The sequence below is a fragment of the Mus caroli genome, chromosome 6 (assembly GCF_900094665.2).
Source record: "Mus caroli chromosome 6, CAROLI_EIJ_v1.1, whole genome shotgun sequence".
In the NCBI taxonomy this organism is placed as follows: Eukaryota; Metazoa; Chordata; class Mammalia; order Rodentia; family Muridae; genus Mus; species Mus caroli.
In genome coordinates, this window is record NC_034575.1 from 34,517,293 (window position 1) to 34,534,625 (window position 17,333).

The 17,333-nt window shown below is 42.1% G+C and overlaps 1 protein-coding gene across 2 annotated transcripts in view; it reads left to right on the forward strand.

Annotated features, from left to right (window-relative positions):
* Tmem178b (transmembrane protein 178B) overlaps window positions 1-17,333 on the forward strand; it is a 372,208-nt gene that overhangs the window by 16,447 nt on the left and 338,428 nt on the right. The window contains exon 1 of one of the 2 annotated variants that reach the window (XM_029478678.1): window positions 5,392-5,652. The exons of the other annotated variant lie outside the window; for it this stretch is intronic. The gene's annotated coding sequence lies outside the window, so the exon portion shown is untranslated. Of the gene's footprint in view, window positions 1-5,391; window positions 5,653-17,333 lie in introns of those variants that run through there. 2 annotated transcript variants of the gene reach the window in all.

Sequence of the window (17,333 nt, forward strand, 5' to 3'; positions counted from 1 at the left end):
TTTCTCTAGCTCCTCCATTGGGGGCCCTGTGTTCCATCCAATAGCTGACTGTGAGCATCCACTTCTGTATTTGCCAGGCACTGGCATAGCCTCATATGAGACAGCTATACCAGGGTCCCTTCAGCAGAATCTTTCTGGCATGTGCAATGGCGTCTGCGTTTGGAGGCTGATTATGGGATGGACTGTTTTTTAACGGAGTCAGAATAGTTCTTCTCTTCTTTAGAAGTTTTGCATCACTTTTGAAACTGGATAAAAAAAAATCAGTCAGACTTTAAATAGTCTTATTATTGATGAACAAGATGTATATAATCCTTATTTTTAAAATATGAGGTAGCTTTAGCCAAGAATCTCCATTTTTATGGTGACCTGTTCCTGCCCGTTCTATTTATACAAACTGTAGCTGGAACAGAAAAATCCCATCAGAATTTTAACAAGGTCTCCATTTTCACCTGAATGCTATAAAAAGCCAAAGCTGAGCCCAACCTTACCAAGAGATCATGTTGGTCCCCGGGGAGTTTAGGAGTGTGAAGTAGAATAACTCTGGTGCCTGTGTTTTGATAACAGTGGGGCTGGAAGGGATGGCTGTCTAGAGGCAGCTGGGATTGGCCAGGCTGCTCTGAGCCGCTGTGTTCCTTGTGCTTCTGGGTGAATGACCTTCCACTCTGGAGAGGGCTGACCTCTTGTGTATTCAGCCAGCTCCTCTCCCTTACTACTCCTCTCTGCGTGCTGTTAATATTAACATTAACAAATTTATAGCTGGCTCCTTCTGACTGTTAGAGGTGATTTCTCTCTTGCCTGTCTTTCTTCTGCCCAGTCACATCTGGGACTGCTCTTTCTCTTTAAGAAGCTTACTTAAAGCTCCTTGGCTTTCCAGGCACTATCCTGGCCTCCATCTTTATTGTTTCTATTTTCAAGCACTCATAAACTCATAGAATAACTGTGAGTGATGTACAAAGGATGTGTGAAACATGAGGCTGAGGGTGGACAGGACAGGGTGTCTCACTGGTCTAAAGTGTTTCATTGTTTCCTACACACAATGGACCAGAGTTTCCCATCCTACATTGCATCACCCCAATTGACAGAGCAATGCTCTTTGAAACCAGAGGGCCAGTTCAGGGTCCCACACTCTGTTTTCATTCTCTGTCCTTATCTGGATTTTCTTTCTCAGCCTGTATGTGTATTCTACAGGATTCCACCTTTTCTTTCTCCTCTTCCTCTTCCTGACTTCCTTGTTACCCTCTTCTTCCACTTCCTTCTTCCCCTCTTCCCCCTCCTCCTCCTCCTCCATGACTAAGGCCATTTTCATTCCTCCTCATGACTAGTTGTTCTGGGTATCTATGCTTCCCATCATCATCTTGCTGGTTGGATCTCTCCACTGGTTTCATCCTTAGGTCCCAAGGAACGTAGCACATATTTTGGTCCCTAGACCCTTTCCTTCTTTATTTTTACATACTGGGAAGTGACCTCACCACCTTTCTACTTGGTCTAGCCAGAAACTAGAGGATAATTTCAATGACTCTCGTCTCTCTTATTCTCTTTGCCCAAGGAGTGACTTTATCCAAGTCACTCACTATTCATTTCTGGCTCATCTATTCATCTGGTCCCACTCAACATTGCTGATGTCTTTAGGTGCTGTACTGGCTGGTTTTGTGTCAACTTGACATGGCTGGAGTTATCATAGAGAAAGGAGCTTCAGTTGAGGAAGTGCCTCCATGAGATCCAACTGTAAGGCATTTTCTCAATTAGTGATCAAGGGGCAAAGGCCCCTTGTGGGTGGGACCATCTCTGGGCTGGTAGTCTTGGGTTCTATAAGAGAGCAGGCTGAGCAAGCCAGAGGAAGCAAGCCAGTAAAGAACATCCCTCCATGGCCTCTGCATCAGCTCCTGCTTCCTGACCTGTTTGAGTTCCAGTCCTGACTTCCTTTGGTGATGAACAGCAATGTAGAAGAGTAAGCTGAATAAACCCTTTTCTCCCCAACTTGCTTCTTGGTCATGATGTTTGTGCAGGAATAGGAACCCTGACTAACACAGGTGCTGATCTCCTGGACTCCTGAATCCTAGACTCCTCTGGCTTCCCCATTCCGTCAGCCTATCTATTTATTGTCAGTATTTTCCATTTAGAGTGATCTTTCTTAAATACACTTTTTAGTTATCTTCATCTTTAAAACACTTCAGTGGCTTCCCATGGGTGTATAATCTAAACGAGGATCAAAATCCTCACTCTGGCACATCATGCCTCTCTAGGTCTGGGAACAAGCTTGCTCCTTCTCCTGTCTCATAATCTTATTCTTTTACATTCCCTTCTCATCAATAGATATTGCTCCAGCCAGAGCAATGATTTGGAGGGAGTTTCTTCATGAAGTTCCATTTGCCCAGAAACGTATTCTTCTTCTTAATTCTGCCTGCCTGCAAATTTGCCTGCCAATGCTTACTAACCCCAGAGGAGCCAACATGCCTCTCCTCCTTCTGTTCTTACCTGATGCCCCCTGGTCCCTACATGCCAGGTAGAATTGCCTTATTGTTCCTTAGGCTTCTGCTATACACCTAGCATACTTCTTCCAACCAACAGTGCTACTTGCTTGAATATTCATTCCCTTACTTGTATGTTTTTCTATTTTTGAGACCACTGAGGCATTTTTAAAGATATTTCTGTCAGTTTTATGCAAGACAAATATATAATTCAGGGACTATAGTAGGTATGTAATAAATACCTGTAGACTGAACAAAAGGCCTATCCCAGCGAATACAGTAGACCTGGAAATCTCATTTTAAAAAAAAAATCTTACAATTTTACTGGACTAGAGGGATTCTGAATTAACGGGCCCCTGCTGTGAATTGTTTTTGTAATGCTTATGATAAACTCCAAATTGCTTCCTTTTTAAAAGGTTGGTAGTTTCTTTTTTTAATTAAAATTTAAAAATAGTTTTGTTTTATTTTATTTGTATGGGTGTCTTGCTTGTATGTGAGCTGTGGTGGTTTGAATGAGAATGTCCCCCCCTCACCCCCCACCCCCACCCCAACCACCCAGGCTCAGATGTTTGAATTCTTGGTTCCCAGATTGTGGTACTACTTAGGTAAGTTTAAGAGGCGTGGTCTTGTGGGAGGAAGTGTGTCAGTGGGGGTGTGACATTCTGAGTTCATTCTCTTTGTCTCCTGCTTGTGATTCAAATGTAAGCTCTCAGTTCTCACCTCTAGCCACCAAGCTTGACTTTGGTCTTATTTTCCCTTAGGACAGACAGCCTTTTATCTCTCTGGAACCAAATACATGCGTCCTTTTTTTTATAAGCTACCTTGGTTATGGTATCTTATCACAGCAATAGAAATGAGCTAATACATGTATCTATGTGCCATTTATTTGCCTGGCCGCCTCAGAAGAGAGTATCAGATTATAACTGGAGTTAGAGATGGTTGTGAGCTGGCATGTAGGTGCTGAGAATTGAATCAGTTCCTCTGGAAGAGCAGCCAGTGCTCTTTAACTGCTGAGTTATTTCTTTAGTTACCGCAGTTGGCAGGTTCTTCACACACCCATTTTGTAAGCAGAGAATTTAACGTTTGAGTTATTCCCATTTTCCTGGAGCAAAACCTCTTTAATTTGATCGTGATCACTTATTGATTTTCCTTTCCTCCTCTAGGCTGGTCCTTCCATCCAGAGCATCAATAGTTATGAGAGAGCCACCTCCATTTCTGTTCCAGCTGTGTATCCAAACTTACATACAGGCCTTTTTCCTCATGTATCTGACCACTGTGCCAGGATCCAGTTACAGATTCTGAATAGCTCTCACCAGGGTTATCCTCAGGGCGTCTCCATGAATCCTTGCTCTTAAGTGTCCACTGAAGGCAGCCTTTTTTGATCTCTTGTATTAATACTTTTCCATAGCTGTGATCAACATACCTGAGAGAGCACTACAGAAGGAGGACTTATTTATTTTGCTGACACGTTCAGAGATGTCAATCCACTGTCCTTGGCTCATGGTGAGGCAAGTTGCTCATGGTGGTGGGAGCCTGAGGCACAAACACCTCCTGTTGGAAAGAAAGCAGAAAAAAAGGGAAGGGGGCCCAGTGCCACCTTCAAAGGCACAGCTCTAGTGATCCTCTTCCTCCAAACTAGGCCTCAGCATCTAAAGTTTCTGAAGTCACTCAAAATCGGGGCACTAGCTGGGGACCAAGTGTTCAACACACAAACTTAGGGGACACATTTAATAATCCAATGATTATACCTTTCATAGTGATTTTGGTTCAGTGATAATCAGAAAAATAGGCTGTGCCTGCTGTAATTGCTTCTATCTGTGTGTACTTCAGCCCATCTTTTACAACGTTCAGAAGGAGTGTGTTAGCTGTGGTGGGACACTTCGAGCGCACCTCCTCCCAATTCTCTGCCGCATGAGGATCTTGCTGCTCTCCTCTGTCTTGAGCTCCTGGACTCTCCACTTGACTCCTCACCTCCTAATCTCGTCTTTTGTCAGGGCCTTCTATTCAGAGTGATTTTATGCAGCTCTAATCATGTTACTTATTCATCACTTGCTTAAAAAAAAAAAAATCCAACAACAACAACCAACCTCTCAGAGGCTGTCCATCATGTGCCAATCAGCAGCAGCCTGTGGTCCTTGTCAGGCTACCACTGTGGCTGGTAAAGATTGCAGAAGCATGCGTCCCCTAAAAGAGGACTCAGGGAGAAGAAGGTGTCCTGGCTAGCTAACACACCCTTGCTCATGGAGACCAGTAAGTTCTAGCTCAACAATGGATCTGGAAGTTGCTTCCCTCAGGCTCCCCTAGAGAAGTGGCTTCGCTTTGGAAATGGCAGGATGGTCCTCCCACAGTCAAGGTTTTAAAGACTTCTTTAGATCTGCCAACAGCATAGCCCATTGCCATCTAATTTAGATAAGTAGAGTAATTCTTTTGCTGTCAACAGATAAATATAGACACAGCTGCATTGCTTGGCTGCTTAGCCTGTGTTGAATAAATGATTCATACCAAGGGAACATTTTCTGTGACCACTATAATTCCTAGATTTATATTAGTTAAGTCTATGCTGGGTTAAGCTGGGGAACATTTTTCTTTCTTTTCTTTTTTCTTTTCTTCTTCTTCTTTTTTTTTTTTTAAGCACTTTCTACCCATGTTATATAAAGTGCTATTGGTCAAAATTAAGATTGCACACTCAGTAGTGACCATTAGACAGACATTTCAATTGAACATGTGCTTTGAAAGGCTTAGTGGTAAAAATTAATTACAAAAACGGTTTAAGAGTTATGTAGTAATGCGAGTCTTGTAAAATGGTAGGTAACTTTTGCCCTGGAAAGCTCTTTTGTGTGAGTATTTTAAGCCAGTAAGAACTCCGAGGGTTTTTCTAAGTGAAGGTCTTTCCTTTCTTTAGGTCGGCTTGGTTGCTAACATTTCAAAGGAGGGTGTTTATACTCCTGTGGCACTAGCTTTGCCTGTATGGACGTTTATTACACATATCCGTATTGGTATGGTGGCTGCTGGACATGTGTAGATCAATAAACTGCTAAAAGGAGAGATGCATCAGAGACCATAATGGCTTCTTCACAGAAGACAGCTCATCTTCCAGGCGGTGAAGTGCATTTAGGAATAACAACAATGATATTCCCATCTCAAGATCCTTATCACTGAGAAGAAAGAAGTAGGCTCTCTGCAGGTATGGAGACCTGCCATAGAGACTTCAACATGTTACTAGGCATACAGTCTAGGAGGGCTCCTGTCCACCACGATAGCTGAAACCAAGGCACACCCAATTTGCTCTCATAGAATTGGATCCCTTGACATCAAACATTACTTGATTATTTTCTGTTGTTCTCTTAATCAAAAACATTTCTGTAATCTGAACACTGATTCTGAAGAGACTTGGGTGAGTTTGCATTCAGCATCAGTGAGGAATGTGAAAAGGCAAGGGACCTGGCAGTGAGATCACATGGCCGGAGTTGGCGTTTGATGGAAACACACAGAGTACCTTGGATAAGGTTCTGAGATTGAAGGCTGGGGACTCACAGAACTACCTGTGCTGAGTGTACATATATGCAAATGAGGCCTGAGGTCCACTGGGGATTAAAGTGCAGTGCCTTGCCTTAGTGGAGCAGTGTTTTCTTCATGATTCATGTAGAAATCACACAGGTCCCAGGGAGTTTAGAGGTCAGGTGAGGTGGGGGGGGGGCATTCATGTGGAGATGGGGAGTGGGGAGGAGGTGTGAGATGTGGAGCAGTTGGAGGGTGGATGGGGAATGGAATATGGAGTATAAAAAATAAATTTAAAAAAGCATTTTGCATAAAAAAGCAGAAAGAAACTAACCTTAAACTTAAAAAGAAAGAAAGAAAGAAATCACAGAGGTTATATAGTTTGTTAGTTACTCAGTATTTGTTGAACACCATAAGCGCCAGGGTTTCTATTAGGAGCTTAGGGTACAGTCAAGCACCCAATAGTCAAAACACTGACTACATGGAGCCTACATTCCAGTGAGAAGCCTCAGAAAATAAGAACACAAAAAAGCAGAATGTATAGTGCCTTAGAGAGGATTGGTGCTGAGAAGGAATGGGGAAATTGTACAGTCTATTAGAGAGGATTGCTTGGTGCGAGAAAGAATAAGAAATACCAGATACTGGATTGAAGCTGTTGATGGCCCCTCTGGCCCCTGGATCATTTAATCTTTCACCCTTTACTAAAGATTTTTGTAAGATATTTAGTAACGTTGTGAAGTTTAAAAGGAAAGAGAAGTAAGGTTTTAGATGGAGTGGCCTCTGGGTAAGTGACCTTTTCATTAAAGGCCTAAAGGGTGCAAGGAACCAGATTTGGGGAATATATGAGGAGAAACATTTAGGAATAACATGGGTAGTGGTACCAATGGTGGGATGGCTAGCATGTAGGGAGAAACCCAAAGAGACCAGAATGGGGCAGAGATGCACAAATGAAGAGGCTTACAGTCTCCCAATATGGGAGAAGAACTACCCTACATAACATCTGAAGGGTACAGAGGGGTGAGATGGGGATCTATTGTAGGATTTGAGGACAGGAGTGACATGATTGCATTTACGGCTCAGAAGAATCATGGTATTGGTCCAGTTGATAGTAGATTACAACGGGGGTAAGTTTAGAAGCAAGAACAGCCAACATAGATGGCATCCAGAGTCGGAGCGATGGAAGAAGACAGGAGTCTAGAAACATTCTGGATGGAAAGTTGTCAGGGTTGGTTGGTGGGTCAGTGTTGCGAAGGTAAGAGATCAAAGGTGATGTTCTTTGAAGGAGCTTGTTCTAAGTTTAAAGGAAGTGTGACAGCAGGGCTGGGAAGTTAGATCAAGAGAAACAAAGTTTTCAAGTTAGAGTGTTGAACGCATGTCCAAGAAAGATGATGATTCCTAGGTAGAGATAAAACTGATGATATAGAAAAGATGGTTGGAGAGGAATAGCTGGAGCAACTGCTGAAGCAGGAAGGAAGGCAGAGACAAATGCAGGGCAGTAACACACTCCAACAGGAAATGATGCTCTAGGCAAGGCAGGGGTAAGGAACTGGCAGCTACTGGTCATCTGGCCTAGGCTGCGAGGTTATGGAATGATTTGAGCAAAGTGAAAACATTTCTATCTCTTAACGGCAGTCCCAGTAGAAGGATTGCAGAGTGAAGCTGGGTTATTCTCTCGACACATGGCAGTTTGCTCTCTGCTTTTAAAAAAGATTGATGATCATTGTGGCCTGGCTGTTCTAAGCACCTGGTGATTGTTTGCACATTCTGAGACATTTTTGCCCTTAGGTATTAGCTGGGATGGGCCATGCATTGGCCTAAGTAGGGCAATCACAAATGTTTAAAAAGATGTCTTTGCTTAAAAAGATAAGACAGGGCTGGGGAGATGGCTCAGTGGATAAAGCATGTAGAAGCAGTGGTGGGTGGGCTCATAATTAATATATTGTATACATTCATGAAATTCTCAAAGAATAAATAAGAACATTTTAAAAAGATGTAGGTGTGTATGGCAGGCCTTCTGTAATCCCAGCACTCCTATGGTGGAGACAGGATCCCGGAGGCAATATGGCTAGCTAGGCTAGTGGAGTCCATGGGTGAATCCTTTGAACTCAACAAGAGGCCCTGATCTAGTAAACAGAGAAGCTCATGAAGAGCATTTGAGGAAGATACCTGATGTCGGTCTCAGGCTTCTACATGCACACATGTGCATTTGTACCTGCATACATATACCACCCCTCCCCCTACACACATTCAAACCATGTGCACAAACTTACGCTAAAAACCAAACCAAACCAAAAAGCAAACCATAAGTAAAGACAAGAGAAAGAGAGAGAGAGAGAGAGAGCGCTAAGATAGTTTATTCTAAACCCTAAGTCTTTCTTTCTAGCTGCTTCTCCTGTAGGAATCTGTAACCATTGGCTTCTGCAGCCTTTTACTTAATAGCTCTATTCTAATTAGAATTTTAGGGTGCTCTGGCTCTGATGACATTGGCTCCCTCTCTTGTTTTTTTGCGATAAAGCGGCTTTATTTTCAGGCTGAATAGCCACATTCTTGCCTTGTCATCCTTAAATGCTGTGCGTGTGTGCATTTGCATTTCAGCCTCCAACTGAATGACAGGGACCCACAGTCCTGCAGACATCACCTCCTCTTGTCTGTTACACCGTAAATTTCAGAGGGAAACAAAGCCCAAGGATTTCTAGTAATTTCTCAGCAGCAAATATATTCCATAATTAGTATAGGAATTAAAGGCACAATACCTTCCTTTCTTGGAAAAAGAGAGTCTGGCTATGTTACAAAAATTATGAGCTACATTTATAGGTAATCACTTTGCAGACTTTTTGAAAGGGTATAGATGCATTAGTCTCTTTTATTTCTTCCTTGGGGATTCAAGGGCTTGGAATTCCAGGAGAAACTACAAGTGCTAAAGACAGCAATAGGTGCAGATAGGATATAGGGTTTCCCTTTGCCTCCACACCCAGAAATGGTAAGGGGTGTCCCAGTTTAGAAACCATCTGAGGAACACTGTCCACTAAATCTGTGACTTCACCAGGCTTTTGACTCTCCCCTCTTATCCCTTTAGTTTGAGTCTGAGACTTCTTGCTTCTATCCACAAGCAAGTAAATCTTGCCCGAATACCCATAAAATGTCTTTTAGGGTGGACGCCATGACCAATTTTACCCTTTCAAGCTATTGGGAACATTCTAGCATCTGGCTTTCCTTGTTATATTATTGTGCTTTCCTGGTCGGCTGTCTCAGTGCAGAGCTTTATTTAATCTATCACCTTCTTGCACTCTTTGAGTAGCTGCTCATTTTCTCAACTCTGCACCCCCTCCCCGTGTGTGTGTGTGTGCGTGTGTGTGTTGTGCATGTGGAGGCTGGGATTTGATGTCTGGTGTTCGCTCCCACCCCACCTTACTTTGTGAGATAAAATCTCACTTGGAGCTCAATAATTCAGATAGACTGGCTGGCCAGTGAGCACCAGAGATTAGTCTTTTTCTCCCCCCCACCCCCAGTGCTGGGTTACGGTGCTGCTGTGTCTGCTTTTTTATATGGGTGCTGGGGGAATCTGAACTCAGGCCCTCATGCTTGAACAACACCTGACTGAGTCATCTGCTCACTCACAATCATATTCTTTCATCAATACTTTTGTTTTTAAACAATCAAGCTATCAATTGCTTCAGCAATATGTGTGACATGTGAAGATTTGTGTATTGCCAAGAGTCAAGAAGGTTTGACAGTTTTTTGGCTCTTGCAGAGTGGAGCCAAATCTTGGATTGTTGTCTTTTGGAGTGTTCTTTAACCACCCCGCGGATTCCAGGATGGTGCCTTATGGTGCTGGGCTACACTGGGGAATGCCTGTGTGTTTTCCTGTTTCATACTCATGCCTGTGGCTATACTTTGGATCTTGAATACCCCCTTAAAGGCCATAAATAAAAAGATCTTGGTCCCCAGTGCAGTGCTATTGGAGGTGGTAGAACCTTCAGGAAGAGGGACTTGTAATTAGAACAGGGGCATCCTCTCAATGGGGATTGTAGAACACCCTTCTTCGTCTTTGGCTCTTTGGCCATGATAAGAGCAGTTTTCTCTGCCATACGTTTCTGACATTGCCATCCAGCATGCTTGCCAGAGACTCCAAGTACAGAGCCTACCTGATCTTTGAGTGGGATCTCCAAAGGCATGAGTCCAGATAAATGTTTTCTTTTATAAGTTAAGTATCTCATGTGTTTTGTTATCCTGATAGAATACTGACATCTGGTACCCTGTAATTTTATCCATGGAAGTTTCCAGATGACTGAACAGAGTCATAGGTGCTGATGATGGGTTGACACAATCAATCTGTGTCTCACCATTGACACGAATGGCCTGAGGCATGGTGTCTGGAGTGGAAGATGTAGAATAATTAGCCTCTTGGCCAGCCAGTTTCCTCTTTTCTCCATAAGTGGCATTCCTCTAGATGTGAGGGAGAACAAGTTTGATGGGTAATAGTTCACTGTATTTTGCTACGCTATACTTTAAATCATATGTCAAATGATTGAACATGGGACAGAGAGTGGGTCTCTGCCCACTCTACTCCTCACCCTTTACATAGATTCAAAGCCAGATTATTTTACCCAGTGGTTCCTAAAGTTAGGGATGGCCATGTGACTGGCCAGGGAGCTCTCTGTTCTAGGAAGTCCTTCTGTGTTCTAGTTTCTTCTTCTATCTTCTGTGTGGATGCTGATATTCTGGGTGACTTAAGAAGCCATGAATTTAGGGTGGTAAACTCTTGGAATGACAATTCCTGAATATAAGAAATAAGTGAATATATATTCTTATATTCAGAAATAATTCCCGAATATAAGAAATAAGGCCACTAAATATAAGTGACCTTTCCTGTTTGGGTAGCCAACTAGACTTCAGTAAGAAACATACTTGGCAGTTAAAGTCTGTTTGTTATAGTAGCCAACATACCATTATTTACTAATGCATATAACAATTAATGATCCTGGTTCAACATGGCATTGCAGTTACTATTAAGACAATGTAGAAACCCTCTGTCCAACAAATGCTTGGTTTTTTTTTCTTCTTCTTATGCTAGCATTGTAACAGGTTTCAGTCATTGTGTATTCATCTTTATGCATTTGCAACAAAATTTGAAGAAAAAGAGATAACGTCAGTCATTTTCCTTCTAAATTTTTGCCTATTGTCAAGGATTGTTTAGCATAATTTTTGTTATTATTTCAGAGTCCAAAGGATCAATCTACCTTGAATCTCTGTGGACTGTAGGCTGCCAGGGCTCTCTCCATGGTCCTGAAAAGTGTTATGTTAAAAAAAAAATCAGTAAATTTATAATTCTCTCCTTCAAACCTTACACCCTGGCAATCATTGAAGTCTTTTCTGTAAAGCGTATCTACTGGTGGTTATTTCTTCCTTAAACAGCCATCCTCTCCTCTGCTGTGAGCATGCCAAAGTTATCTATTCATAATGCTCTGACTCAGATTGTTATAAGCAGTAAATACCATGCTTTAAGTTCCTTTACTGACACTGAATCTACATGAGTTTTTCCCAGTCAAAAGGGTCTTTTCTGTTCATTCCACCCCTCTCATAACTTGACGATAGTATCTGTGTTAACTGAAACTTGACACTGGAAAAATTGCCCAATATAGTAAGGACACTTTCTTCTAGCCCTCATCACTCACAACAGATTAAATATGGACTTCTTATGTGAGATTTATCAGGTTTTAAAGGGAACAATTTACTTATTTTTTTTAGTTCTGTAAAAGATGTCATTGTTATTTTGATATTGCATTAAATAACTGAATAGTATGGACACTAAAACAATATTAACTCTTCTAATCCATATCATAAAATATCTTTCCATTTTTTTGTGTCATCTCCAATTTCTTAATTTTTAAAATTTTACATCTCTGGGTATTTTGCCTGCACATGCATGCCTGGAGCCTGTGGAGGCCAGAAGAGGGTGTCAGATTCCCTGCAACTCTAGTTACAGGGAGTTGAGAGCTACCATGTGGATTCTGGGAACTGAACTTGCTCTTTTAGGTAGGTGCTTGGGTTTGAACTCTGGTCCTTATGCTTGTGTGGAAGCCATTCTACTGACTGAGCTGTCTCTTAATTCCTTTGTAATGAATTAAAGTACCTTTCTGCTTCCTTTCCTGTTGGAGCCCTTCCTTTCAAGGAGTAATCTGATGAGGACCCTTAATTTTTAGTAGCAAATGACTCATAGAGCTCAAGGTCTGACCCTCCATAGGAGGATTTGCTATAGATATGGAGACTAAGATTTAAGGTAAAGAAACACATTCTCAATGTGAAATTTAGGCCACTACATGGGGTAAGTATTTTGCGGTTACACACTTCTTTCCAGTATTTTTATAAGTAACTACCTTTTTTCGCTTTTAAATGCCTGCCTCTGATTAAGGGTTTGCATATTAATTCATTCTGAATTGGATTGTCAACTTGCCAAATGGACTAATGTACAGCCAGCAAGTTATTGTTAAAGAATCATGCATCGGTTAGAGAGGTGGCTCAGATTTCTCTTCCAGAGGTCCTGAGTTTGATTCCCAACAACCACATGGTGGCTCACAATCATCTGTAATGGGATCTGTTGGTGTGTCTGAAGATAGCTACAGTGTACTCACATATATAAAATAAATAAAATCTTTTAAAAAAATGGAATCATAACCAAGGTCCCTCAGAGAGGGATGTTTATCAGAGCAGAGCTCCATGCTCACTGAGATTCCTTGGTTGGGCATAGGAGTTTGGTTTACACTGCTGCAGATCTACAAGTCACAGTTTCATATGTAGCAACCCAATTAACACACCCTTGTCTTTGATTGCAGGCCTGATGACATTTAGTTAAAAACTCATTGTGTTGGTTTGAGTCAAATCACTGACTCCTAGGTCCAGTTCCCCTTGAAGCTTCGGACTGTGAAGTAGCCATAGTCACTTGGGCATTTTAAGAAGATGAGGATTTTACGACACCAACTTTACAGTTTTAAAAACTATTCCTAAATTGGTATGCATGTCACCTTTTTGTGGTTATTATAAAAATAGCAGAGACTGTTAACTTACAAAGAGGGGTACTTTATCCAGGTTCATTGTTTGGGGGATTTCAGTCCTTGATTGTTTGACTCTATTGCTTTGGGCCTGTGAGGAGGCAGGGCATCCTCGTGGAGTGTGTGATAAAGGCAGCAGCCCATTTCATGGTGGCTAGGAAACAGAGAAACAGGAAGGGGACAGGGTTCTAATACCCCACTCAGACTAAAGCTATAGCATCAAGTATGGTTGGTTGAGCCAAGTGTTCTGTAACAAGGTGTCTTAATGATTTTTCTATTGCTACGACAAAGCACTTTGACCAAGGCAACTTATAAAAGAAAAGATTTCATTGGGCTTATGGTTTCAGAGTGTTGGGGTCCAAGACGGTGGAGCAAAGGTGTGATGGCAGGAATAACTGAGAGTTCACATCTTGGACTCCAACCAGGAGGCTGAGAAGGGCACACTGGTAATGGCACGGGTCATTTGAAACCTTAAAGCCCACCCCCAGTGGCATACTTTCTCTAACAAGACCGCACCTCCTGATCCTTGTTCTATCCACTGGGGACCAAGTATGCAAACATTGGAGCCTCTGGGAGCCATTCTCATTCAAACCCCTTCACAAGGCATGATTGGGAATTATTGATTCTACGTTCCGTTAGAACTTCTGATTAAGTGGTCATTTTCTCCCTTAAAGCACTAACACTGAACTCTCTATAAGTGCAAAGACTGATGCTGGCAAGGATGAGAGATGCTAACTTTTTTTATTTTTTTTAAATAACTAGATTGGAGAAGACAGCATGCTGGACTTAGTGGCTAGAGACACAGGACAACTGGTTAGCCTCCCGAGATGTTCCTGAGCCAATCTGGTGCTCTCGTCAGCATGTGGTTGTGGTATTTTAGTTTATATAAATTTATAGAAACCCAAAAATACTCATATTCTTATATAAACACAAGCATGCCCAACCAAATAGAAGTTACTTTTAGCCTTTCTGGAGCCTGCCTGTAGATTTAAGTATGTAGCATATATAACAGTAGGCTGATTTTGTGTGCTTTATAAACCAGGACTAAAATTGTTCCCCAAGAAGAACTCTAAATTTTTTTGAACAATGGAATAATTATAATATAGGCCTCAGATTTAATGTGCTTAAATGTCCCTGGGGAATACCCCACTGAATGCATGCATTCTGGCCTTTTTTAAAAAAGCAAACAGATGTCTTTATGGACTCTGTCTGCTTTATATGTTGATATTCTTTTACTGAAGACTTCTTAAGGACCTCTGGATAGGAAAAATTAATTTCTAAAACCTTTATTTGAATTCTATCCCAAGTTATTAAAATAACTCTTGGAGATAGAGGTTCTGGGATATTAGGTAACTCATCGATTTCTAAATCTGTCACCTACAAATTTGGGCAAAAATATTTTGGCTCTTTTTAACCTAATTTGGATTTGGCATAATTACACTAAATCTGTTGCCTGTTGTCTAATTCTTAATTAATTAGTTAATGAATGACAATAAAACATTTCATGCAGTCTTTGTTTTTCTGTTTAACCTTTGAAAATTAGAATAATGGAGTTTTACCTCTCTTGTGTCTCTGTTTTGGTCAGTGTTGACACGGTAACATTCATTTCTTCAGAGACAGGCCTCACTGTGGATTAAAGAGCCTTAGGTGGGATGGTTGAAGGATCAACTCATGTTTTCTCTGGTGCGGGTGGAGATGCTTCTGAGACTGGGGGTGGGGTGGGGGGAGTCTGAGGCTTACTAGCTATTCCTTGGTGTTTCTGGTGGCTTGGGAGCTGCTGTCAGGGTCATAGTCCAGAAACACATCTTATGCTGCCTTAGTGGTCCTTCAACTTTATTTGATGGCAACAAAGAAAATAGAATGGTAGATCCTGGTGGGTTATGATCAGTTATGAAACAGATACACACACACACACACACACACACACATATACACATAAGTATGTATGTGCATACTTACTTATGTTTGCATACATACTTGTGTGTGTGTGTGTGTGCATGTGCACAATGTATCCCTTAAAATATGCTCTGTTTCAAGGGAGCAAACATGTTCTTTGTGTTGGGATTTTGTTTTTAATGACTCTATTTAAAAAAAAAAATCACATCATCATTGTGTTGAATTAGCCAGGAAAATGAACAATCTAACTCAGGGCGTTCTTTCTCAGCCTTGTCATCACCCTGGCCTTGTTCCTCTTCCAGTTCCTGGACTGTGTGTGTGTGTGTGCACGCACGTGTGTGTGTGTGTGTGTGTGTCTCCATTCTATGCTAACTTCTATGGCAGAGAGGGTTTAAATCTTTTTTAGTGGGTTTGATGGGGATGTTTGAGGTGAGAATCGGTGAAAAAGAGGAGGGCGGTGGGAGAGTAATTGCTACTTGATGGCAGAACAGGCACCGTAAAGAGGTTAGCAACCCTTTTTTTTATTGCCTGCAATGCAGAGGTTTTGTAATTAGTAGTTTCATTAGAGAGTGTGAACGACTATTAAATGGTTCAGCCAAACAAAGCATTCATTGTATTGGAAAATTTACTGTAATCAGATAGAAAAAGTACTGGTTTTGTAAATCATTTGTCAGGATGGGGAGAGGTTCCCCGTTTGGAACCCTTTTCTTAAAAAAAAAAAAAAAGTCCTTCTTCTGGTTTTAAATGTCTAGAGCATGGTAGTTTGGAGGAACCGCTGGCCTCTCCCAGGGAGGATCTACTGCATGGCTTCCCCAGTCTAGTAGCACGAGGCACGTTTTTTTCCATTGATGGAGACTGGCAGTCCGCAGGTTTTGGGGGGTTGGGACAGTTGTGCTTGGCAGTGGTCCTGCCGCTACAGATTTCACTCTGTAACTCTCCTACACTGCTGCTATAAGGCCAACAGGAACGTGCTAGCTTCTAAGCATATGCAAGTTTCCTGGCGTAGAGAATGCTTATGGGGCTTTGCCCACACACCAACTGTCTCTGTTTAGGAGTAGCTGTCCCTATTTTTTAACCATATTCACACTTTGTCGATCTGGAGGGGTACAGTGTATTTTAATCGCGCCCTGAGGCGGCTTTGTGGCTAGGTTAATTATAACCTTCTCTTATATTTGCACAATGTTTTTCAGGCTTAACAGTTTCCCACTTACCACAGATCTTTTGATTTCTCAGGCTTCCTTGAGGTAGGCAGGGCATCTCTCTTTCACAGAGGGAAAGGTTGATGTTTACTGAACTAAATCCAGTTGTCCAGTTAGGTAGCTAAGGTATACGCAGCCAGGTTTCAAGAGGTCCCTCTCTGGGCACCTCTCCATCACAAGTTACCAATTTTACTGTTCTCCCAGGTCCATTGTTCTGGCTAGTTCTTTGTCAGCTTGATACAAGATACAGGCATCTGGGAAGAGGAACCTCAATTAGGAAATTGTCTATGAGATTGCCTATAGGCAAGTTTGTGTGTGTGTGTATGTGTGTAATATTTTCTTGATTAATGGTTGATGTAAGAGGGCACAGTGGGTGTGGTGCTGCCTGGTAATAGATGGTCCTGAGTGGTAGAAAAAGGTGGGCTGAGCAAGCCATAGAGAGCAAGCTAGGAAGCTGCACTCCTCTGTAACTAACCTCTGCTTCACTTTCTACCTTGGGCTCCTGCCCTGACTTCCCTGGAGGATGGACTACCAGCTGTAAGATGAAATCAACTCTTTCCTCCCCAAGCTGCTTTTGGCCATGGTCTTTATCACAATAGCAATAGACCATAGCAATACAAAGCAGAACTAAGATACCCGTGCTCCAAGAGCCTCTCTCATACCTTCATGTGGGTCCCAAGAACCACAACCAGTCCTTAGACTTGGTGGCAAGCGCTGTCACCTACTGAGCCACCTTGTTGGCTCATTTGGGATTTCCTCTACTGCTGGTTTCTATTGTTTTCTCAGCACCCAGTTTTCTATCAAATGTGGAGGGAAAAAAAGATTGCCCCCACCCCCAGGGTGTCAGTTCACCTCTCGTGTGACCTTTCACAGGCGGAAGCCAATCTAGGCCTGCTGAGTCACAGCTGGGGTGTAGACTGTGGGGGCAGAAAACAAGAAGTGCCCTTGGTCTTGGACTCTGACAGTCAGACTGAGGCTGTTAAGCCTCCCTAGGACTGTATCTTCTTTGATAAAAAATTAAAATCTAGGTGCTTTCTGGTTTCCCAGTGTCAGTTTCCATTTCTTCTTATACTTTCTTGCAATTAGAGTATGCCACCGTAATGCTTTAAATCCTACTGTGATGTATGTGTGTGCCTGTCCTATTGGCAGTGACTCATTTGAAGGAAGGCACTGTGTCTCATTTGTCTCTTTATTCCTGTATCCGACTGGCACATAGAAGGTGC